Source organism: Vulpes lagopus, chromosome 1 (assembly GCF_018345385.1).
Source record: "Vulpes lagopus strain Blue_001 chromosome 1, ASM1834538v1, whole genome shotgun sequence".
Taxonomy (NCBI): domain Eukaryota; kingdom Metazoa; phylum Chordata; class Mammalia; order Carnivora; family Canidae; genus Vulpes; species Vulpes lagopus.
This window is the reverse complement of record NC_054824.1, coordinates 76,288,589-76,306,229: the sequence shown is the minus strand read 5'-3', so window position 1 is coordinate 76,306,229 and position 17,641 is coordinate 76,288,589. Positions and strand designations below refer to the sequence as shown.

Genomic DNA, 17,641 nt, shown 5'->3' with positions numbered 1-17,641 from the left:
CAACCATCACAGTAATAACTGATGGTGTCAAGAATCATCCTTGGATACTAAGACCAGTGATGAGGAACAGGATATTTCCATAGTCTCAAAGTATTCCCACCCAACAAATTGTTTATCAATACAAAGGGAAGTCAGTAACTTTAGAATGGATTAACTTAGCAGACACCACCTCAAATAAGTAAACAAAGTTAGCATCCCCAATACTGGGACAAATGGAAATCCTGTACCTTCTGGAGAAGAACACAACTATCATTTCTAGGGTATTTCTGACAAAAATACAAAACCTAAATCTAATCACGAAGGGTCATGTCCCCAACTAAGGGATGTTCTACAAAATAACTGGCTTGTGTTCTTCAAAAAATGTCATGACAAGACCAAGAAAAGCTAAGTAACATTTCCTGATTTTTTTCTCAAGATTTTACTTATTTATTCATGAGAGACAGAGAGAGAGAGAAAGAGAGGCAGAGACACAGGCAGAGGGAGAAGCAGGCTCCCTGCAGGGACCCCAACGTGGGACTCGATCCCGGATCCCGAGATCACACGCTGGGCCAAAGGCAGACAGTCGCTCAACTGCTGAGCCACCCAGGCATCCCAACATTTCCAGATTAAAGAAGAGGAGGATATGACGACTGAGTGCAATGTGTTGTCCTGGACCGGACCCTGGGCCCAGGGGAGAAATGCTATAGGATATCAGGGGAAAAACTGACAAAACTGGAATGTGGAACTGTGGATTAGATAATAGAAAATACCAATATTACATTTCCTGATCTCGATAAATCCACCACAGTTAAGTGAAAGAACATTCTCACTCTTAGGAAACACACACTGAAAAAAAAAAAAAAAGGAAACACACACTGAAAAATTCATGGATAGGGGTACATGATGTGTACAAATTACCTTCAAATGCCTTCGTGGGAAAATATAGAATATAATATATATTGGAATATATTGACAAATATATATACAAATGGAATAGAAACAGAGAGGGCATACTAATGATAAGCCAAAGAACAAAATGTTAACAACTGGTAAATCTGAGTCAAGAGTATATGGCCATTCTTGGGGCACCTGGGTGGCTCAGTTGGTTAAGCATCTAACTTTGGCTCACCCATGATCTCAGCCCTGCCCCACATAGGGGTTCAGGGGAGGGGTCTGCTTCTGCCCAGCACCCCTGCCCCTGCTTGTGTGCATGCTCTCTCTCTCAAATAAATGAATAAAACCTTAAAGAAAAAATACTATATGGGCATTCTTTGTACTATTGCAACTTTCTATGATTGTGAAATTTTACCAACCTGTTAAAAGCTTAAAAATAAATAAATATGTTCGATAAAAGCTGCATTTTATGCAAGGAGCCCAGACACTTATTTAAAAAATAGCTTGTACACTCTTGTGCTCAACATGAAACTGATTTTTACTATATGTGAGCTAGCAGAATGAATGAATGAATGAATGAATGAATGAATGAATGAAAGAAATGTGCTTTAGAAAGTAACATTAGGCACATCTTTTAAGATGGCACAAAAATCACTTCTATACCTTCCAAATTACCACGAAAATGACAGAAAAGTTGTGGAGTTTTTTAAGTATAAAACTAAACTTAATAGCTGGAAAGGAAATAAGAACAAGTGCCACCAGTCGATCAGACATTTGAGGAAATCCCTAAGATGGGCTTGGAGGGGGGAAGAAAAAGCAAAGGAGAGAGAAGCAGGGCAGCCAAGAGAAGAGCGGTCTTCCAAGGAACCTGAGAAGCTCCAAGTTCAGAGTCAGCTCCTCCAGGGCGTGGACATGAGCAGGGAAACCACGGGGCATAACATGACCTTGAAGGTTTTGTCATATGTGTGGAAATGACATAGAGGGCACTTACAGCCCCAAAGAGGCGGGTGGTAAATGGCCCTTGTGGTTGCTGGGTTCCTACATCTTACAGTGAAGTGGTATAGTATTTGACTCCAAATAAACTGTGAAAAGTTAGAAATGTACACTTAATCCCTAAAACAGCTGTTCTCAAACTTTTTGGTCTCAAGGCCCCTTTACATTCTTGAAAATTATTGAGTGATGTGGAAATGTTGGAGTTTGGAGCAAATGTCGAGAAAAAATTCTCAAGAATTGTTTCTAGACATATCTTCAGCAAAAATGTGGTTTTATTAAAGCATGGGGACTGGAACCATGGGTTGAAAGAGCTTCATGGGGGTTATGAGGGGTGGCAATTATATATTTTCAAGTAGGAGGGGGTTAGGGATAGCATAAATCTCTAAGGAATTTGGAAGCAGGGTTTCCAGGACTTTCAGGGGACTAGGTATTGTTGGGAAAAGTCATTTATTGGGGCACGTGGGTGGCTCGGTCAATTAAGCTTCTGCCTTCAGCTCAGATCATGATCCCAGGGTGTTGGGATGGAGCTTCGTGTTGGGCTCCCTGCCCAGCAGGGAGTCTGCTTCTCCTTCTCCCTCTGTCCCTCTCCTTGCTTGTGTGCTCTCTCTCTCAAAGAAATAAATAAAATCTAAAAAATAAAACAACAGGAAAAGTCATTTATTACTGTCTAGTAAAACCTTGGTCATGAGAACCTTCAGATGTGTATCACTGGGCCATATGCCTGGAGGATGATTGCTAACATGTACCTTGGGGGATAAAGATAATTTCCAAAGGGATTTTCATATGTTCAAGTAGACTTACAGGATCCTGGAGGTGGGGATAATGTTAGGCTAAATTGCCTTTTGCCTTTACCAAAGTATTAACATCCAGGCAGTTGAGCTCCTAGAGGAAGGTCCCTCTACCTGTTTCAAGGAGTTGTCAGTAGGCTGTAGGCAGGAAGGAAATGTAATCTTTTCTTTTGCCTTTGTTTCCCACATTATTGAGGATCCCAAAGAGCTTTGTTTATGTGTGTTATATCTGTCAATATTTACCATATTAGGGGATCCCTGGGTGGCTCAGAGGTTTAGCGCCTGCCTTCAGCCCAGGGCGTGATCCTGGAGTCCCGGGATCAAGTTCCACATCGGGCTCCCTGCATGGAGCCTGCTTCTCCCTCTGCCTGTGTCTCTGCCTCTCTCTGTGTGTCTCTCATGAATAAATAAATAGAATCTTTTTTTTAAAATTTACCATATTAGAAATTTAAAGGGAGATATTTTTAAATATGTATTAATCATTTAAATGTAATAGTAATAAGCTCATTATCTGTTCAAATAAATGCCCAATTCTCATGAGAAATAACTACTGTCCAAAACAAAAACATTTAATGAAAAGAGGCCTTGTTAAAAAAAAAAAAAAAAAAAAAGAAAAGAGGCCTTGTTATACATTTTGCAGATCATTCTAATGTCTGCTCTGATAGAAGACAGCTGGATTCGCCTATCTACTTCTGCATTCAGTCTGTTATAACGTATTGTTTTTGAAATACACGACAAAAATTTGGCCTCCTGCAGTTCCACAATTAGACAAGGCAAGAGTAATTTACTACCACTGGTCCAAGTGTGAAAAAAATTACCGTGACCCAAAAAAGACAAGAATCACAAAACAGGGGGATATTTGACATAAGAAACAGCTGTAGTTGGGGGCACATGGGTGGCCCAGTCAGTCCTGGGATCAAGCTTGAGTTAGTTCAAGCTCGCTGGTCAGCGGGGAGTCAGCTTCTCCCTCCCCCTCTCCCTCTGCCCCCTGCTCATGCTCTCAAATAACTAAATCAAATCTAGAAAGAAAGAGAAAGAAGGAAGGGAGGAAGGAAAAGAAAGAAAGAATGAAAGAGAGAGAAAGAGAAAGAGAAGGAGTAAGAGTGAGCAATAGTCACGCAGGAGCCAGAAGAAAAGAGATGAAGAGATGAAGAGCCTTTTGCTCAGAGTAGCAAAGCTTTAATAATTTAATATGACGTTTTCTTCTCCGTGAGTCCAATAATGTCACTTGGTGATTCAGTTAAACACACACATCTCGCTGTCATAAAAGATATTTCTAGGTTTTAAACTTTTACAACCAATCCTTACAAATGTGGAAATGTTCATTATGATTATAGGAAAATATACAAATTTTATAAACCTCGACAATATAAAAATAATAATCCAACTAACAAAAAATTAGAAATGAAATGAGGGAAACAGAAGAGTAAATGTGCCAATGTCTTTTTTTTTTCAGCTCAGGAAGCAATAAGTAAAGGACTAATACATGGATAACTTGGTCAAGAAACTGAGGTCCAAATATATGACTTAAGGGAAATGAAAACCAGAAACCATAAGTAGTGAAAGTCTCTGGAAAGTGTGGGTGAACGTTTTTAATTTTATACCATTCTCAATTGTCTGAATTGTTTTTTTACTGCATGCATGGAGTACTTCTGTGATAAAAAATACTTATTTTTTATGTAGAGAAAATATTATCACATTATTAGAAATATTTTTAAAATAGAAAAGGTTTTTGTGCTGTCCTAGAGTTAGTAATCCTGTTTTTAGCTCAACTTCATTTTTTTTGCAGCGCCAAAAGATGCCCACGGTTTGGATCACATGTTAAATGTGTTGCATGAACGGGATCCTTAAAGATAGTGAAGACTTTTGTAAAATTAATGTCTGCTCTTAAAATTTGTGTATCTTTTAAGAGAAATTATAATTTGTTTTTGCTTTGTGCTGTTCTTGACTGATATAAATGCCTGAAATAAGCAGGGAAAGTTACTGAGTCATGGCTTTCTGCTTTAAGTTAAATTCTATAAACACTGGGATTCACGTGAGAGCAAATTTATCATCGCATCAGACATAACTATTTTTGGCCTAGTGAGGGTTGCTAGGCCACCACTGCTGCCAGTTCATCAGAAAGCACCTAAATCCTATAACTGCTTACAGGGACTGTTTAGGAAAAGAACACGGTAGATTTCTTTCTTTCTTTTTTTTTTTTTTTTTTTTTTAACACAGACCAGGGCTTCTTACATCACTATCTTTTTCTCTTTCTTTCTGCCTGTGAAGAAGAAAACATGCACACACCAAAATAAAAACAAAGGAAATGTAAATGGGACCTTTCTCCTGAAAAGCGGAAACATTCTTTTCTTGAAACCATAGAGCCCTCATTGGTGCTACCTAGGGGAGACTTTGCCCAACTATTCGAAAGCCCACCCCCATCAATACAGTCCCCATAGTCCTTTGATTAGGTATTAAAACTCAGGGAAAAAAATTTAAGAATCAGATTCATTTATACTTGATAATGACTGAAGAGCAAAAAGAGATATTGAATTATGTGTATGGGGGATCCCTGGTGGCTCAGCGGTTTAGCACCTACCTTCAAGCCAGGGTGTGATCCTGGAGACCCAGGATCAAGTGCCACATGGGTCTCCCTGCATGGAGCCTGCTTCTCCCTCTGCCTGTGTCTCTGCCCACCCCACCCACCCCCGTCTCTCATGAATAAATAAATAAAATATTTTTTAAAATAAATAAAATAAACTGAATTATGTGTATGTCTTACACATGTGTAAGAGACATGTGTATCCCTTTAAATCTTACTACAATTATTTAATATTGTTTTGTGAATATAGAACTATGTAGTATTCAAACTGTTTTCCCAAAGAGATATATTTGGGTCAGAGAAAGGATAAAATGAATGGAAAAATATCCACCCCGCAGGAAGTCAGGACATTCAATCAGGCCAGACCAGGGTGGAAGCACCACCTAGTGGCACCTCCCCCAAATTACAAGAATAGTATGTCAGCCTCATAGGGCTCTCCTTGCAAGCCTCAACCTATTACAAGATAACAAGGACTGTATTTTCTCTGAATCTGGCCATGCATAAATGGTACCCTAAGGCAGTAAGAAGTTTTAAAGTCTCCTAGTCATCCCTTCCCAGCGAAGCAGAATTATTCAGTTCGTTGGTTAGTTAGTTAAGTCATCTCTACACCCAGTGTGGAGCTCGAACTCGCAACCCTGAGGTGAAGAGTCGCATGCTCTTCCACCTGAGCCAGCCAGGCACCCCTAGGCAGAATGTATTGATTGTATTTTTTCTTTTCTATATCTTATAATATTATAACACCTGAAAAAAATCTTGCATGCTAAAAGGAAGGTTCTCAGAGATAGCAGAGGGCTGGCCAGGAGCACGCCTTTCATATGCAAACCCACCACTTCCGAGCCTGTCCCCCCACCCCCACCCCCGCCCCCCAAACCTCCCCTTTTTATCTAACCTTCACACACCAAGCCAATGTCTCCTCTGTCTGCTCTGTCCAAACCGTTGCAGGGCAGGCACCAGGCAACTAGAGAACATCCCCGTAGCCTGAAGCCCACCAGGACTATTCCAACTAGACAATCCTCAACTCCCTTGCCCTGGTTTTCCCATGGGAAGCCCAATAGAGGCTATGGCTCAGGCTTTCCTCTTGTTCCTGCTTCTGCCTCCGGCCTAGAATCTTATACTTCCACTGTGGCCATGTGTGGCATGGGATCCCCCCCTCTTCTTCCGGGAAATACAAGAGTCCTTCAATGCCATTGGCCTCTACACGTCATCACTCAATCCCCTCTATGAATGAACATCCTGTGGGTACCAGTGACAGGATCCCACTTAATTTATTTCAGTGAAGAATTGGGGGCGCCTGGGTGGCTCAGTTGGTTGAGCGTCTTCCTTCGGCTTGATCCTGGAGCTCACAGATCCAGCCCCGCATCAGGCTCCCTGCTCAGCGGGGAGTCTGCTTCTCCCTCTCCCTCTGCTCCTTCCCCTGCTTGTGCACTCACTCCTGCGCTCTCTCTCTCTCTCTCTCTAATAAATAAAATCTTTAAAAACATTTATTTTGGTGAAGAATCACTTCCATTCCAGTTTTTAGGGTACCTTCATTCATAAAATGTCTCCATCCCTCTTTTTACACTTAAGCAGCATTTTTGGCTCAATTGTAATTTTGGGAGTTGACTTTCTAGGCTAAGTAGCAAACAGGGCGATCAAATGGAAAGAGAACAACAAAGAGGAGAGAGCAGGAAGGGTGACAGTGTCCACACAAAAGCCTCAGACTCAACCCTGGAACCGGTTCTGTCCCTTCTGCTCTCCCAGATTCCAGGACCAGAAGCCTCTTTCTTCTGCCATCTGCAAAAGTTGGTTCTGTCCAGGAGCCACTGGGGGCCTGACAGTGAAGTTACCAGCTGAAGCTTCAAGATCCTTCACTTGCATGGGGTCCTTTCCAAAGATTAGACCTACTTTTGTATTTGCAATTTGTATCTTTCAACTAAAGACGATCTCTAAAATCGGACAAGCTTCATGCTCTATAAAAACTGGGAGGGCGACAGGGGTCATGGCTCCAGGGGCCCCTGATGTGAGCCTTTCTCTTCTACCCAACTATTCCGGGCCTCAGTTTCCTTATCTATAAAAGGAGGGGCTCACAGGGTGGCTTTGTCTTTTTTTTTTCTAATATTGTACTTATTATTTATTTGAGAGAGAGAGAGCACACAATTGGGGGGGCAGAGGGAGAAGCAGACCTCCCAATGTGGGGCTCCATCCCAGGACCCCGGGAGACGTTTAACACCACCTGGGTGGCACCAGGGGGGGTTTGTCTTCAGTTCCTTTTTCCTTTCTCCTCAGCGACGTTCATTTCTCTACATACTAATAAAGCAACACCCTATAACCTTCCGTGCGGCCACCACAGCTCACTTTGCATATTGGCTTTTTAAAGATTCCAAAACAGACCTGGCAATGGCGTGGCACAAATACAAGTCAGTTCTTAGCCGTACGCTGCTGATGGGGGAGCAGACAACGAGAACGCGAGGAAGCCTAACGCCAATGCTCAAAACTCTATTCTAACCTGAAGTCGGGATGCACGGACCCCATTCAGCGCTGTGGCTCCGGCCTATCTCTGCCACCCTTTGCATGTGTCTTTGGACAAGTCATCGGACACCTCTGGCCTTGTTTCTTGACATGCTGAGCAAGGGGGCTGGGCCGGCGGTTTCTTGGGGGCCTCTCTGCCTCTTCATATGTTTGCTTCCACCTGCCTCCGGCGCAGGTGCTACCTGGTGCTCACCAGTGACCCACAGCTTGACCGGACTCTCCTTTACTCTTACCACCCTAAGCTAAACTGGGTCAGCCACAGGAATGAGGAAGAGAGAAAGGATGAGAGGGCCGAGAAGGGAAAAGGAGAGCGAGGAAGCCGGCACTGCTGGGGCACGTTCCGGGGCAGCCGGGCTCAGCCCTGGGAGCCAGCCCGGGAGCACCTCCTCCCACGTGAGGCTGGTGGCCGCGGCTCTACGGGGCACGGACTTCCTGGGTCCGGGTCAGGCTCTTTGCCCAGGCGATTAGCTCAGGCCAGCCAGGCATGAGCATCCGGACCTCCCAGAAAGGGGTCCTCACGGACTCACTCCTGCAGAAGCCAAGTCTCTGGAAGAAGGCTGGACGGGGAAGAAAGAAGACAAGTCACTCGTACTCGCTCATCTGCAGCTCTGGGTGACTTGTTTACACCCCATCGCATAACACCGCTTCCCTTTAGGTTTCTCTGGAGACCATCCGACCCTGGGAGAAGGAAGACCAGCATCTCAGCCTGGCCTGGGGCGTTCCTTATGCCGTCATAAGGACGAGATTCCAGTTTCAAGATCCCCAGCACTCGCTCTCACTGGAGATGCCGGCAGCCCTACGCACTCGGTAACTACCTAATAGACTAAGCGGAGTCCCCACCATTCCCAGCGCTAAAAGCATTAGATCCTGTGGGGCCACCAGAGGATGGCACATCTCACCCAGCACATCTACTTGCCATCTCTCCCTGTTGCAGGCCACCTGCTTTCACCTGCTTTCTCCTGATCTCCCTGACATGCCGTAGCTGCCTCCACAATCCTGTCTGTCCAGGGACTGGTGGGGACGAGCACTGGATGGAAGCTTTTAGCCTCCCACTGCCCTCCCTCTGGCTCCAACTACTCGTTAGCTTCCCAGGCCCAAGCTTCACAGTGTACTCCACTGGGCTTCAGTGTGAAATCTGCACCACCCAGCCACTGAACACAAAGTGTATTTACGGCTCACCATGTGGCAGGCTCCGGGCCAGATCCTTCCACATACGGCATAAAAGCCTGAAAACAGGTACTCCCTCCCCATCTCGTAGTTGTGGGAGCAGACAGGGAGCCCTGAATAACTTGCCCAAGGGCCCAGCACATCCAGTACTACAGTCAGAATTTGGAACCCAGCTTCTCAGGTTCAAGTCCACTGCCCAACCACCCCTCAGGTGAGTGAAGGGCCTGAGGACAGAGGGTCCCAAAACAAGACTTGTTCTTGCCAGAGACTCAGCAGGTTCTCAAACACTCATGCACACACACGCACACACATTCTCAAGCCACTCTGCACCCATCTAGGTCTAGAAAGTGTCCCATCCTTCTCAATGGACACCCACCTAGCAGGTTGTCCTGGACAAGGTTCCTCATTCTGGCTTCGGCCCCTAGAATAATCCTGGATCTGGGACTCGGGTCTTTGCTGTGCTGAGTCCTGCATTTGTTCCCCCGCTGAGCTCTCTGATCACTTATATCACTACAACGTGGAACACAGACATACTCCTCACCTTAGTTTTATTATCAGCCAACATCCACTGGTCACTTACCATGAACCAAGCACTACGCTGAATATTTACATGAATCACCTCTTTTAATCTCTGTAACTCCCTAGGGCAGGTTTTATTATTGCAGCCATCTTCTAGGTGAGGAAACTGAGGCTTACGCAAGTTAAGTAACTTGCCCAAGATCACAAAGTGTCAGAGTCAGTACCCTGGACCACCACACTATTAACCACACTACTAATGAGCTCTTCTCGGCGGGCCCACTTAGCACTGATCAACACACACACACACACACACACACACACACACACAGCTCCTCCATCTGGTCTGGAGGCAATTAAAGCGAAACCAAGAACCCATTTTTTCACCTCTCTACCTTACTCACAAGCATCCCCACTCTAGCCAGATGTCCTGAGAGCTACTTTCCCATCACAGTGACCAGAGCAGAACAGATGTGAACTGCAGGATTCGGCACAGGGCACCGCCTTCTTAGTCCTGTGTCCTTCAAGCTCCAAGGCTCCTAAGAGGATTCCTGACTCCCATGGCTGGAGTAAAAGTAGAAAAAGGTTTATAGGAAACTTCTGGAGGGCCAGCCACTCCCAGAAGTCAGCTTCACACATGTGAGCTACCCAAACTGCTCACTGTTCTCTACACGGGCCTCCAATTTACCATCTGGGTGGCTTTGCTCATGAGGCAAAGAGCAGAAAGGATTAAGGCTGAGGCCTTGGCAACAAGCACACTTGGGTTCCAACTGGCTCTGCTTTTATCTGCCAAAACCAAAATAATCATATTTACTCCAGAACGTGGTGGTGCAGATTAAGTGAGGTGATGCGTATGAAATGCTCGCTACGTAGTAAGTGCCCTCCACTCAGCCTAGGATGCGTTTCCTGAGTTCACCATATACACTCTACTTCCACCAATCCTTCCACCAATCCTTCCACCCCCGATGTAAATGGCAGCCAGGTGAGCCCAGTTAAGCAGAACCAGCACTAATGGGGCACCTTCTTTGGGCTGCGCACTCACGGCAGGTCCTGAGGACACAGGATGAGGAAGGAGTTCACAGCCTTCGGGAGGAAGGAGAGAAACAGCTCGTTCCAAGCCCCACAGTCAGTGCCCGGTGGGGAGAGCGCTTGGCTGGAGCAGGGCAGCTGAGTCAGGTCATGGAAGGCCGCAGAGAGCAAGATGGGGAGTTTGAGCTGAATTCTGAAGGCAGGGAGAAGCCACTGAGAGGCTTTAAGCAACGGGGTCGACTGCACAGATTTATGCTCCAGTGAAGCATCACTTACCTAACAAGTGGACAGAGAGGTTGGAGGGTGTGAACAACCCAACCCAGAGAGGGCGCCCAGGACCAGGCAGTGCGGGGAGACAGAGGAAAGGGTGGATCTCAAATGCGTGTAGATAGTGAACACCAAAGAGCCTGACGTGAACACTGGCCAGGCCCTCAGTGTTGGAGGCCGAGGAAGGGGGAGATGGAGAGAGAGGGGATACGGAGGCCATCCAGCCAGCACAGTTTGACAAGCAAGCCCCTCCTCGCACACCTACGCCAAACCAACTTGCATCTGGCTGCCCACCGCTCACTCACCTGGTGAGCCAACTGACAGCCATCGTCACTGCCTCACGTACTCGGAACGTTCCGGCTGCCTGAGACGTCTCAGCAGGGCTCCCCGAAGGGGAAAGACAAGCTCAACTCCTGGAGAAGGGCGAGCCTCGGCCGGAGTGTGGGACACAAACGAGGTGCAGGCTCTTGACTCCGGCAGGGCCAGCCTGCACGGGCCTGCACCAAGGAGCTGGACTCTGGGTGGTGGACACCGGGAGCCGCTGAAGGCTTTGCACAGGGGGGAGGGGGCTGCAGCTGAGCCTCCACAGGTCCCTCTCACAGAGGGAACCAAGGAGGTCTAACTTGTCTCTTTTTTGGGCCCCCCTGGGGCCAAGAGCCTCCCGTTTCCCATCTGGGTGTCTTTTTCACGCCTAGCGCAGCAGCCGTCGCTGCGGAAGTGGTCCACGAACAACATGGTCGGGGTGCACGCGCTCGTGCACGGCCTTACACATCCGGAGAAGGCACATGGGAAGTTCGGCGAGAAGCTGCTCAAGCTAAATAAAATGTAAGACCCCTGAGTGATCTGAGGGTCTCTAAGGGTCCTCGGCCACACTAAGAAGGAGGCCACAGGCCTTTCCACCCAGGGGAAAACAGCTCTGGGCAGGCATTTAGAGGAGCTATGCCAGGTCTCCAGTCCCTCCCTTCTCCGCAGCACGAAAACTTCCAGGCTTGGGTACCAGGGTGCAGAGGCGACAGCGAGGGCCTGACCTTGGGCCAGGTACTCGCCACCTGCCAGCCACCAGGCTGCATTTCCCACACGCGCCTGTAGACCTGAGAAGGGGGACCCGGCCAGTTGGGATGTCCCACCAACTTGGAACCCCACGTGCCTCGGCGGCCTCTGCCCTTTGGCTCGGGACACCGGGCCCTGGAGCCTGCTCTCTTCTACTGTGTGAGGCCTCGAACTGATTCTCTCCCCTCCTGGCAGGCCAGAAATCCTCTGGCCCTTGTCTAGGGCGAAGTCTGAGGGGAATCCAAGGGATGCTAAAACCTTTAAGGCCGAGTGATCCTTCAACAGCAAAGACGGGTGCAGGCAACCTCCTGGTAAACACCTGAGCACGGCTTTTTACTTTTTAAGGGAATCACTGTATTTCTGCAGAGAACCGACTCAGTCCCGTAGCTGTGCTGAGTATTTACTACCACTATTGATCAACAGCGGAAGCAGAAAACAAACAAAAAAAAAGGAAATGAATCCGCAGCCATCGGGAAATTCAGAAATCTATCTGGCTGCAGGATTATATGCTTTTCAGAAATAAATTTACCTTCTTACCCTGGTTTGATTCAATAGTAAAAAGAGTTCAAATTATCTGAGTCCTCGCTCCGTGGGTGGAAAATCTCCAGGGAGGCCCAGGGTTCAAACTCCGCTGCAGGCCATGCCCAAGAGTTCCTGCACCGAGACCCTGACAGCGGCCACAGTACTTTCCTGATGGGGTCGGGTACCAAAGGGAACTTCTTCGGAGATGCTGAGAGTTAAAGCAGGTGCAGCACCGCGGGCCCTGCTCCCTGGTGGCCCTGCTCCCCTCCCCCCAGCGAGCCTACCTGCTGGGCGGCCTCGTGGAAGAGTTCCTGCACCTGGGACATCTGCGCCGCCTCCTGGACGGTCCCGCGGGGGACCCTGAGCGGGCAAACAGCGGCCTGGGCAGGCGGCCCCTGCGCACCAGAGCCCCTCGCTCCCGGGTGTACCCCGGCCTGCAGGGCCCCTCGGCCCACCCCCGCCCCCGCCCACCAAGGGCGCCCGGCCAGAGGGGGCTGCAGAGGGGCCTGAGCAGGGGGAGCCAGAGGGGCCGGGAGGCTCCTGGGGGGAGCAGGGGAGGGGAGGGGGCAGGTAGGAAGGGGGCCTGGGGGAAGAGAGGGACCCCACCGAGGCGCCCCGGGGCGGGGGAGGGGCGGGGGGACGGGCGGGGCGCGACCAGGAGCCCGAGGGCGCCAGGGGGCAGGGAGGGCGGTGCAGCCACGACCCAGCGGCCCAGGGAGCTGGGGCCCGGCCGGACCCCGACTTCTGGAGCAGCCCGCCCCGGCTCTCGGGCCCCTGGGGCGCTCACCTGCCCCCTCTGAGCCAGACCCCTGGGTGCACCCACTTCCCCCCCCTTCACGGGCCAGTGGGGGCACCCACCTGCGCCGCCCCCCTCGGGCCCCTGGGGGCACCCAACTGTCTCCCTCTGGGCCAGACCCCTGGGGGCGCCCACCTGCCCTCCCCCCCCTCTCGGGCCCCTGGGAGTGCCCACCTGCCCCCTCTTGGCCGGGCCCCTGGGGGCGCCCACCTGCCTCCCACCCCCCACCCCCTGGCTCTACGGCTCTTGGGGGCGCCCACCTGCCCCCTCTGGACCGGGACCCTGGGGGCGCTCACCTGTTCCCTCTGGGCCAGACCCCTGGGGGCACCCACCTGCCCCCCCCTCGGGCCCCTGGGGGCACCCACCTGTCTCCCTCTGGGCTGGGCCCTTGGGGCGCCCACCTGCCCCAAGGAGCTGGACTCTGGGTGGCGCCCACCTGCCACTCCCCGCTCTCGGGTCCCTGGGGGCGCCCACCTGACCCCCCCAGGCCCTCGGGCCCCTGGGTGTGCCCACCTGCCCCCCGCCCCCTGCTCTCGGGCCCCTGGGGCGCCCACCTGTCTCCCTCTGGGCCGGGCCCCTGGGGCGCCCACCTGCCCCCTCTGGGCGGGGTGGGGGGTCGCGCGTGCCCGAGGCCCGAGGCCCGAGGCGCAGGTGCAGGCGGTGGCGCTCGGGGCTGGGGGCGGGGCGGGGCGGCGGGAGCTGGGGCGGAGGAGGGGACCCCGCGGGACCGCCGTCCCCCGCCCGCCGCCACGTGGCTGCGCGTCCCGTGGCTCCCCGCCCGCGCCCCGCCCCCTGGGTGCAGGCCCGGGCCGGGAGGGCGGCGAGCGGGGGCGGGGCAGGGGACGCCCTGGGCCTGGCTCCCCCGCCAGGTGGGCCTCAGGCCCCAGGAAGGCCGCCTCGCCCTCCCCGCCCTCAGCAAGACTCAGAACTGGCTTTCCCTGGGGACTGAAGCAGCTTTCCAGGGCTCCAGCTTGCAGGAAAAAAGAAAAAAAAAAAAAAAAACCCACCCTGAATTAACATACAGAGAGATTAAATTATCTCCATTTCCAATCTGGCATATTTCCTAATCCTTAAATAACTTGCTAGGCTTCCATGTGGGCTTCTGGAAACAGGAGGGCAGCTGGGAGTACTTCCCACGCCCACATGAGCCTTTGTGTGAAAATCCCTAAAAATAGAGGTTGTTCTTTTAAAAACAAAAGGGAAGGCAAAGCCATGGGAACACTGACAGAGCCCCAACATCTCCGGCTCCAGTAAAGGCTTTCTTTGGGGTGTGGAAAGATATATAACATGAAACGTGCCATTTTAGCCATTTTTAAATGTACAATCAGTGGCATTAATTACTTTCACTTTGTTGTGAGGTCGCTGCTGTCTTCTGTGTCACCCCAGGCGGCACCTCTGCGCCCACTGAGCAAGAACCCCCCACTCGCCCCTTCCCCGGCCCGTGGAAACCTCTAATCCACTTGCTGCCTCTATGCATTTGCTTCTTCAAGATACTTCATATGAGAGGAATCAGACAGTATTTGTCCTTCTGCGTCTGGCTTATTTCACTAAGTACGTCCTCGAGTTTCATTCATGCTACAGCATGTGTCAGAACTTCATTCCCGGCAAAGATGTTTTTAATTACCCATCTCCGCCCGAGGAAAGACTCCCAGAACAAACTCCACATTAGCAATCTGGAACCAAAGGATGGATAGGTGGGCAGGATGACACCGTCAGATTATATCGACTATACATCCCTGCGTTACGTCTGATGGCTAGTAGGCTCCTCTTTATTATTCACTTTGGGGTCACACATGACATTTTTTTTTTTTTGCCCCACGTTGGTTTCCCGTTTGCCATCATCTTCTGATGAGCTGCCCTCTGAGTGTCTTGTGAACTTTGAAGAATCCACATTCAATTTCATATCAGCCCGAGTTAAAAACATTAGGAAAGGAAATCCATCCACACCACGGTTCAAACCACCTGCTCTCTGTCACTCATTACTTTCTAAATAAATGAGAAGTTCCCTTCAAAGCTTATAAGCATCTTCAGACCTAAAAACAAATATTTATTTCTTTTCTTCATATTAAAAGTAAGAGAAACCTACCCATTTGTGAAGGGAAAAAAAAGTGTATCTTGCTTAACGTAGATTTATCTCATAACAACAGTACTTTTTTTTTTTTAACAACAGTACTTTAAAGTAAAACCCACTTTTGTTGTATTGGAAAACAGTATCTTGCATATCCTTTGAACAGAACAATTCCTTTTTTTTTTTAAAGAATTTTTAAATTTACTCATGATAGTCATAGAGGAGAGAGAGGCAGAGACACAGGCAGAGGGGATACTACCCTATTTGACCTCATATAAGGATGTTCACTGCATCATTAATCTGTAATAGTTAAAAAATTAGAAACTGAATGTCCATTAATAGAAGATTGATTAAGTTATGGTATAGCCATGCTATGACAGCCAGCATTAGAAAGAATTAGGTGTCTTTACATGTACTGATACAAAACTCTGTTCATCACATATTAAGTAAAAACAGCAAGTTGCAAAATAATGTATATAGTTATTTTTTATAAATCAGTATATATATATGCAGCTATTATGGAAAAACACACATCAATCTGTTAATAGTGGCTATCTCTAGGAAGTGGGACTGAGATAGTGAGTTAAGTGGGAGAGAAATCTACTTTGGTGTACTAATTCTGGATTTTAAAAAAAGATTTCATTTATTTATTTGAGAGAGAGAGCATGAGCAGGGGTAGGGTCAAAGGGAGAGGGAGAAGCAGACTCCCTGCTGAGCAGGGAGCCTGACTTGGACTAGATCCTAGCACCCTGAGATCATTGGCATTTTCAATGCCAAAGTCAGAAGCTTAACTGAGCCACCCAGGCCCCCCAACAAATTCTGGGGTTTGTTTATTTATTTATTTATTTTATTTAAATAAAGATTTAGATTTATTTATTTTATAGATTTATTTATTTTATTTTATTCATGAAAGACAGAGAGAGAGAGAGAGAGAGAGAAAAAGGCAGAGGGAGAAGCAGGCTCCATGCCGGGAGCTCGATGTGGGACTCGATCCCAGGACTCCAGAATCAGGCCCTGGGCCAAAGGTAGGCGCTAAACTGCTGAGCCACCCAGGGATCCCCCAAATTCTGGATTTTTAATGAGATTTTTTTTTCTTACAATGAGCACATTACTCTTGGAATCTGAAAAAGATAAGAAAATTAAAAGAGAAACAACATGGGGCAGACTGTATTTTCAAGATGGTTGCCCTAAAATATCCCATCTCATATGCTCTTCTTGCAATATGATATGAACATTCCTTCAAAAAGAGATGGGGTCGGGATCCCTGGGTGGCGCAGTGGTTTGGCGCCTGCCTTTGGCCCAGGGCGCGATCCTGGAGACGCGGGATCGAATCCCATGTCGGGCTCCCGGTGCATGGAGCCTGCTTCTCTCTCTGCCTGTGTCTCTGCCCTCTCTCTCTCTCTCTCTCTGTGTGTGACTATCATAAATAAATAAAAAATTAAAAAAAAAAAAAAAAGAGATGGGGTCTAGGGCAGCCCAGGTGGCCCAGTGGTTTAGAGCCGCCTTCAGCCCAGGGCCTGATCCCGGAGACCTGGGATCGAGTCCAGCGTTGGGCTCCCTGCGTGGAGCCTGCTTCTCCCTCTGCCTGTGTCTCTGCCTCTGTGTGTGTGTGTATGTGTGTGTGTCTCTCATGAATAAATAAATTAAAATCTTAAAAAAAAAAAAAAAGAGAGAGAGAGAGATGGAGTCTATGTTCCCTACCCTTGAGCCTGAGCAGACCCTTGTGAGTGCCTCAACTGAGGTAGGAACGGAAGCTATGACACTGCTTGACTTCCGGGGTTTAGAATATGAAAGCGGTAGGCCGCCTATCTGGATCCTTTGCTCTCTGAGCCCTTATGCTTGGAATTTGGCCACCATGTTGTAAGGAAGCTGGACCACATGGGGAGGCCACACGTGGGTGTTTCCAGCAGTAGCCAGCACCAACTGCCAAACATGCGGGAGCAGCCTTCAGGTAATTCCAGTCCCCAGCTTTAGGTTCTTCCAGCTGAAGTTTCAGCACAAACAAGCTGTCCTTGCTGTCCTCTGTCTGAATTCCTGACCACAAAAACCATGAGACATAATAAATTGTTGTTTTAAGCCACAGAGTTTTGGGGTATTTTGTTAATCATCAATAGATAGTGAATAATACATAACACATCCAACCAAGATAAAAAAAAATGGGCTAGGTTTATTCATTTCATTGTTATATATTTAAAAAATCATAATATTGTTTTTAAACTCGCTTCTTTTCCATTCAGGAGCAACTCCAGCTCAAGTTGAAGTTCACAATAGTGAAGTTGTTGCTCTGTGAGCCTTACCCCACTTGGCCGCCGACAGAAGCTCCTTCGCCTCTTTCCCTTCCAGTGGTTGGTGCCAAGAATTGCCCCCTGTGTGAAGGCTGGAGAAGATACTAAGCCCTAAAAAATGACCCCATTTGTTATAAAGTCTGAACTCTGAGGAAGGATCAGAGCTTGGACAAAGTCAACCAAAACACGAATGTA

General features: G+C 48.6%; 1 long non-coding RNA gene across 1 annotated transcript; it reads right to left on the bottom strand.

The window, feature by feature from the left end:
- Nucleotides 1-2,438: 2,438 nt before the first annotated feature.
- Nucleotides 2,439-13,844, bottom strand: LOC121491176. Its single transcript, XR_005987890.1, has 3 exons — nt 13,648-13,844; nt 12,582-12,657; nt 2,439-2,494 (listed from the first exon to the last, which is right to left on the bottom strand). It is a non-coding gene; the product is annotated as an uncharacterized LOC121491176 (long non-coding RNA).
- Between the last annotated feature and the right edge of the window lie 3,797 nt (nt 13,845-17,641).